Below are 8,405 nucleotides of genomic sequence, written 5' to 3' on the forward strand. Positions count from 1 at the left end.
GAAGGCAGGTGGACCCAAATGCAGAAGCAACAGGTGGGCAAACGGAACTTGAGGAAAATAAATATTTATAACCAGATGCCAACGGAACATGCAGACAGATGCAAAATGGAACTGGCTGGCTTGAAACGAGGAGCCAGGACAAATAACAAATACTAGAACTGCAACACCATGATGCACTGACTCTGACCATTTCAAGGCGTCTTTCGGTTGCCAGGAAACAACATCATTGTTTAACTTAGACTTAGACTCCAGCCAGTTAAGTCCTCCTGAACTGAAAGACACACTGTGGGAAATGGCAAAATAAGTTTTTGGACCTTGCTGCTCAATGGTAGGTTGTTCTCTTCAACAAGGTACAAACTCAGTGTCAGACATAAAAGCCCACCACTTCCCTAAAGAAACAAACACACACTGCAGCAGTTAAACAAAAGAACTAGATACTGTCAGGAAGACAGCAAAGGGCCACAGGCTGGATTCGAACCCGGGCTGCTGCAGCAACAGCCTTGTACATGGAGCGCCTGCTCTACCACAAAGCCACCAACACCCTGTTGACTTTTATTTCTGACATTTAGTTTGTACCTTGTCAAAGGGAGCAACCTACCATTGAGCAGCAAGGTCAATAACTAATTTCACCATTGCTCAGAGTGTGCTCAGTTCAGGAAGAAAGATGCTTTGAAACGGTCTGTACACAGAGAACTAATTACAAGAGCAAGACACAGCTGAAGTAAGCCAAGGATTTATGAAGAGACCTGGTTATAGCATTAAAGGCAGGACCCCATTCATTCCTATGAATGTTGCTAAGAAGCGACTGAAGTCAAAAGCGTTTATATGCTGCATATAAAATCACCTGGACGATCTGGGCTGCTTCCGCATCATTGGGCCCATGGAGTAAGTGCATTAGAGACTTCCGCTGGCTGAGCCAGAAACCTATGGGTAAGCCCTCTACTAGCTTGAATGGGGATAAAATTATTTAATCTTGCAGCTCTTCCAGACTTTCCAAATGTTATTGGATGGATAGGATCCCAATAGTGAAACAAGTCATTTTGCAGGAATTGCAAGGTTCAAAAAAACTTTATCCACTGATTTACAGACTTCTCTTTCACAGTGTAAATATAGGGAAAATGTCTTTTTGGGCCCAATGGCATCACATGATGGACTTAGGAGTTGTAATTCCACATTTTGGCCACTATGAAAATTGGCTTCAAAGCTCGGCGTACTTCCTGGGGGCCTAGAGTAGATGGGCACTGGCATAAGGATGAAGACACTGGCTAACAATTAAGGTAACAAGGATTAACAAGGGTTGAGCAAATAAGACTAGTACAGGAAAAAAGGAGGAAACCTCTGGAACAGGGAAGGACTAATGAGGCTGATACAAGCAGGTATGTAAGAAAACAGGCGAAAAACAAAAAAGTCCACAAGCGTATAAGTAAAAAGAGTAAGCCTTCTACCTAATATGTATGCATGTATCAGACATCCTGTATTGTATAAGGACTAGCATAGTTAGGACTGATCACAATTGAATATCTAAAGTATCACTCAACAATATATACAATATATGTACGAATAATGGTGGATTTTTGGAGGCTGAATAAAAAAATACTTTACTTTTAAAATGGTAAATGGATCTGCATTTGTATAGCACCTTTCTAGTCATCTGACCACTCAAAGCGCTTTTTACGCTACGAGTCACATTCACCCATTCACACACACATTCATACACTGGTGGCCGAGGCTATCATACAGCTAACCTCTGCTGGCAGAATAATGCCTGGACTAATACAATGACGTTATGCAGAGATAGATACTGTAAACCTAGTTATTCCGCTTCACCTGTTTCTGTTAAGTTAAGTGGAATGGTAGTGAAGGATTAGGGTTTTCTTAATGCAAAGAAAATCTAATACAGAGAAAGCAGAGGATGTCATGAATACAGGAGCATAGATGAAGACCCTACGCTTGGTTCAATCAGCTTGATAGGATTGTTTGTCTTCCCATACATCACCTTGGCAGGCAGCGATGGTTGGTATTTTTTTCAGCTCTTTTGATATTGTTATGTTTCTGGCATTACCTTATGGCAATTAAATCCACATTCAGAAGAGAAACATTATCCAGTCCCACCAGGTATGGTGCTTCCAAGGTTAGTCTGCCAATATCCTCTGCATATTTGAAAACAATCTTTATTAGCAAATCCAGATTTGGGCTTGTTGCTTTGGATATGCTTCACTTAAGTGGTTTCAAAATGTGCTTTAGTGTGCCCATGTATAACCCTGGCAAACAAGAGGAGATTGACTGCATGCAGTCCTATCGTCCATCTTATATGAAACCAGCTTTGCACACAGGTGCTGTCAGTGCTGCTGATGTACAGCACCAGCAGGCTCCGACAAAGTCAGCAAGAAGAATCCATTAAGTGTGAAGAAGTATTTGGTGAAGCACAGTTCAAAGCACACTGCCAAAAGCCAACGCACTCTGTGATAAATATAGAATACATTAGCTTTCAGTGGAGTAGAGAACATACAACAGGCATGTAAGTGCAGGTATGTGCTCATGCAGCCAGTCACACAGGATTTCTCAGAGTGACAAACTTATCAATTACCAGAGCTGACCTAGTTAGTTTTGGGTACATTAAACAATAACTAAAAACCCCATCTTTACCCCATCATCACATTTAACAAAGTAAGAAAACTGCTTTGTCTACTTATCTGATCTGCTGCTGTCAGGACAACAGCCTATTCCCGAATGTCAGTAAAAGTAAGGAGATGATGGTGGACTTAATGCCCCCCTTAATATTGATGCGTCCTTGGTGTGAGAGGGTGTACAGCTTCAAACACCTTGGTGTCCACATCACTGAGGGCCTGACCTGAGCACTGCAAACTGACTCAGTGGTTTGAAAGGCAAAGCAAAGACTCTTTTACCTGAGATGCCCAAAGAAATTCTGTTATCCCCTAAAATACTGAGGAATTTCTACTCCTGCATCACCAAGAGCGTCCAGTGGCAGGGGCAAAATGGCTTGGCCACGCCCTCTTAACATGAGCACGGACCACATGTATGAAGAAAAATCGATACACGTGTATCATGCCCAGATGCACAGAAAAGCCTGTTGGACCCATTGCCTAAACCCAACAGGAAGTCCACCATTTTGAATTCCGTGATCATTTTTGGTGTTTCCCACATGTTGTATTTTAACAAACTCCTTCTACAGAATCAATCAGATTGACTTCAGAATTGGTTTGTGCAATGAATTTGGATGTCTCGCCATGAAACACAAAATTGCTATAATTTTGGATTACATGCTGCAATGTGCATAAAACTTCACGTTTCATAAATGTCCCAGCCTGAATACATTTGCATGACAATGAGGAGCCATAGTCATACTGCCACCAAGTGAAGAAGGAAGTGTCTTCAAATTCCTTCCTCCTGTGTCCAAGGCGGCAGCACCTTATTTACCAGTCTGTGTCTGGCAACTTGGTTGCAGTTGCAGCACACCCCGACAGGCATCAGGGTGTGACGGCCTGTTCAACACTGCTTGCAGCTTTAATATTATGTTATATTTTGATGTTAGTCATTGTAAACTCTTTTATCTGTATTTTAGAAAATTAAACTTATTAACATATGGTTTTGTCTTTTAGTGCTGCAGATGGTGTTGGCCTCCGGTCACGGGAGCGGCTGGTGGTGGGAGTTCACCTGTTGGTTTGTGGTGATATAATTTAAGGTTTGGTGTGTCACTGGTTATTTTGTGTGTAGTTTTGGTTATCCACATATAGTATACTTCCAGTGCACCTGCCTAAAGGTTGCTGCACCACACCCCCTGCAGCAAGACACTCTGACTTTTAATTGCTTTTAAAATACTGCTGTTAGGGACCCTGAGTTTAATAAAAGCCTGTTTTGGCATTTTGACCCACACTAACTGCTGGCTTCATTATTGAAGACCACCTGTAGTTATATGAATGTGACCTTGGGTGTTACAAGCTGAATACACTATAAGCCTAAAGAGTGTTTAAACCAGGTGCTGCTAAAATTAGGCCAGGAGAATCATTAAAGATCCCAGCCACCCAGATAACTGACTTTTCACCCTGTTGAGTTTGGGGAGAAGGTATTGGATTCACCAGGGCGTCACTGAGGCTCAGGAAGAGCTGCTACACTCAAGCCACAAGGATACTGAATGAAGACCCTTCCTAATCCTTAACACTGACATTTATTTATCGTTACTACACTATTGGGAATATATAAATTGACAGAACTGGCAACTGTATTTCACTGAAATCATATTTTATGATTTCATGTAACGAATAAATTGAGTGATTTATACAATTTATTTAAAATGCACTTCAGCAAGAGAGTCTATGTACACTTTACAGGTCAGTACACAAAACAAAAGCGGGAATTAAGAAACACATTGCATGTCAAAATACAGGCATGCACTTATTTTCATACACAGGTGATTCAGATCAGTCATTTTAAAAACAGATCATACAGAATAACCATAACAGGATTGGTGTATCAAGCCTGTCAATGACATAAAAAAAAAAAAAATCTCAGTGAACCCTCGTGTATTCAGCCTGGATATGAAAGTATGAAAAGAGCCCGGCACCTGAATGTGCAGTGGGAGATTATTCCAAAGAAGTGGAGCTCAGTGGGCACCAGAAGAGTTTTTATTAAATCCAGGAATGGTAAAATAACCAGCATCAAAGGAAGGTAAAGGGTGTGATGGAGTATATGGGGAGATTACGCTGGAGACATGTGAGGGAGCCAGTCCATTCAAAGCTTTACAGGTAAGAAGGAGGACTTTGAAATCAGCTCTTTCGAGAACCAGTAGACAATGCAGAGCCATCAATGCCAGTGTGACTGTATATAATACAACTTCTTAGATCTTGAGAGAACTCTCACAGCTGCATTCTGAACCAATTGGAGACCTTTTGTTGCTGCCTCAGGTAGGCCGGAGAAAAGTGTATTACTGAGAAATTGTGCAGCCATCAAGGTTAATGGAAAATCTGTAAAATATGAATCTAGCTGGACCAACCTGCGTGCATTCAAATGCAGGTAATTAAAGGGAAAAGAAAAAGCAATTACTTCAAAGTCAAGAATCATAAATATAATATGAAGGACTATATTGTTTTTAAATCCAAGAACATTATTAGTTGTTTTGTTTTGTTTTTTAATTGGTGCACTTGCACACTTCCCTGCATAGCTACACCCACCCTGAGCAGAGGTCTAATGTGCCAGTGTAACACCTTTATGTTAATTACTGAGAGTCATTCAGCTCTTGATTGTATACGTTTACTTGTTTTAACTGAGTTTTTCTCCTTTGGTGTTTCAAATCCATCCGGGGCGACCCAGCATGTTTAAAGCACGAGACAAAGTAGACGTCAATACACACACTCGCAATACACATTTCTTTCTCTAGAGTCTGGAGCATCTGCAGTCGTTTGATCTGATTCAGAATGAGGCATTTGCAGCATCTTGTGTGCGTATACAAGATGGACATGACGTAGATCAGCCCGTACATCTTTCTGTGTGACAGCTGAGCCCAGCAGTGCTGTGGCAGCAATCAGGAAAGAACAGCAGCAAGTGTTGAAGAAATGGCTCGCTAAAAATAAGACAAATTTATCCTGTGTGATGATGACATCAGCTCTCTGCTAGTTTGATTCAAAATGATTCCTCGTATCTGTCTATATTGTCTGAATGGGAAAATTAAAGGGTGAAGGGACACATCTCGGGGAAGCTGTGTTAAAGCCAAAATGGATGACCTGTATATGTACACATGAATAAAAATGATTGTTAGATTGGATCAGCATTGTGAGTTCATACAGGAAAAGTTCAAAACCACAGTGCTATAATTAACAATCGCAGCATCTGGCTGACAAACCCTCTGCACAAAGCAAATATTTGGGTTCACATCACATTAGATACTTTACAAACCTTCAGTTGCTTAACCTGCAGTCGGCTCTGCTGGATGGGCTGATGTGATTGTAAAAGAGGATTTTGGAGGCTTTCAGGCTGAAAGACCAGAATGGCAGAGCAGGGATTAATCTGATGTCATCAGCGGTGCAGAAGACCTCTCAGTGCAGGCTCAGAATGCATGAAAGCTTCTGAGCTGTCTTTTATTCAGCACTAGGCTTCAAGTCTGGTTATTATATAACCCACTAGGTGGTAAGATTGTTGTCAAAAAGCAATGGACATTTAAACCATTGGATGTTCTCTAGTTACATCAGTCAGTGTCTCCAATCTTTATACAGTACTATTATGACGTTAATTTCTGTTTTGGTGCTGTTCTTGTTTTAAACGTGTTAATTCTGGGGAACTTTTGTGACACCTCTGGCTTTTTCTTTTTTTTTTTACTAACAAATCCTCCAAAGCAAAATATGTTGTTTGTCCATAATCTCTGTCACGACTGAGGAAAAGGAGGTTTGGACCTAAACTTAGACAAGGCAGGCAGACAGAATCTCTTGTGATTTAAGGTATACGCACATGTATAAGGTACAGGAATGATGATGAAGCAGGCAAGGGCTCAAACCAAGAGTGAAAACAGGTTAACAAGTCAGACGAGGGAAGATCAGGCAGAGGTTCCAACAGCTAATTTTCAGGTAACAGACAAGAGATTACACACAGGCAAGAAACACATGGAAACCGACAAACAATAGGGCCAAGAAGTTGGTAAAATGGTACGTTCCATTGAAAGTGGGATGTCAGAATTTTGGATATTTCAACTGGAGACTCAAAAAGTTGGAAGAATCTCCTCAACCCGACCTCAAAATAAAGGTGGCTGCTCCATGCATCGACACACTGAAGTTAGCGCTTCAGTCTTATGTGTGTGTCATTTAAACAGTTGTACATTTAGTGCTGTCCAACTTCTATCTGTGCACGTGTTGCTATGGTGTTTGTATGCATAAATTACCACGTAATGTTGTGTTATTAACTAGGGCTGTGACGATTAGTCGACTAATCGATGACTAATCGACCATTAAAATAATCGGTGACTATTTTATCTTTTTTTTTAATTTTTTTTTTTTTTTTACTGAATTTTATAGTGCAATACGGTGACTATTTTAGTGGTCGACTAATCGGTTTGAGTCATTTTTCATAGAAAAGTCCCATAAAAGTACCCTAAAATACTCTTATTGCAGCTTCTTATGGTCAAATATTGGCAGCTTTACACAGTCTCCCATGACGGTGAACTAAAACCCTTTGGCGTGAGTACAGAACAAGACATTAGATGACATAATTTTGGGGTTTGGGAGAGACAGACCGACATTTTTCAACATTTTAACACATTTTTCGATAAAATGATTAGTCGACTAATTGAAGAAATAATTGACAGATTAGTCGACGATGAAAATAATCGTTAGTTGGAGTGCTATTATTAAAAACTAAACTGGTCATGAATCATGCATCTTGGTTTTCTGACTTCCAGGGTAAATGGAAAGCAGTATAAAGTGGCAATCCATTGCAAGATGGACAATAATAGTTGTAGTATGTATGTATGTATATATATATATATATATATACATACTACATACTACATACATACTACAACTATTATTGTCCATCTTGCAATGGATTGCCACTTTATACTGCTTTCCATTTACCCTGGAAGTCAGAAAACCAAGATGCATACATCGTCACAGTATATATGTATATACATATATATATATTAGAGTCAATAATTCCGAAACAATATTCCAGACTTCCAATCTAAATTTGTCCTGGTACATCTGCTGGGGAAAACAAGAACACCCGTAGCAAACTGATGTCTGAAGACTGAAGTCTCTGAGCTTCACAAGCATCCACAGACAACCTACATCATTCGCCAGTACCAAAAAGAATGTTTCCTTTCTTGCTCGTCTTTGCTTATTAAAATAACGTACAAAGGCTCAGAATTGTGGAAGCAGATGCAGAGTGAATTAGTTTGAACCATATCCAAAAGTAAAAAAGTTTTAGAACTTGTGTGAACTTATTTTGTGTGGACGGAGACGGAGATTAGCATGCACTTTGTGCGCCACTATGTAACTGATGTCACAGGTTTTATGTCACTGAACTAGGGCTAGATGGATCTTTCCCAAGTTTCCAACACTGACTTTGGACTTGAATGACTGTTCCATTACACTTTTCTGCAGAGAGGGACAGAGAGGCAGAGAAAGGGCTTGTGTTACAAAACAGAACTAATTACAGCACAAACAACTAATGTGAGCTATACAAACAGCTCACATTAATTACAAAGAAAAAACTGAGAGAAGCATTTTGGCAGACAGACACATGACCCCTCAACCCAGAGTGTAGTTCATCCTCAGAACCAATTGAAATTGAAAGGAGGATGAATGAATAAAGACAGATGTTTGCTCGGTGGTGTAAAAATATGAACTGATGTTATGAAATGCTTCTAAGCGGCTTGGTGAATAAAAATAGCGGCATGTGTG

The sequence above is a fragment of the Epinephelus moara genome, chromosome 7, assembly GCF_006386435.1.
Source record: "Epinephelus moara isolate mb chromosome 7, YSFRI_EMoa_1.0, whole genome shotgun sequence".
Classification (NCBI taxonomy): Eukaryota; Metazoa; Chordata; class Actinopteri; order Perciformes; family Serranidae; genus Epinephelus; species Epinephelus moara.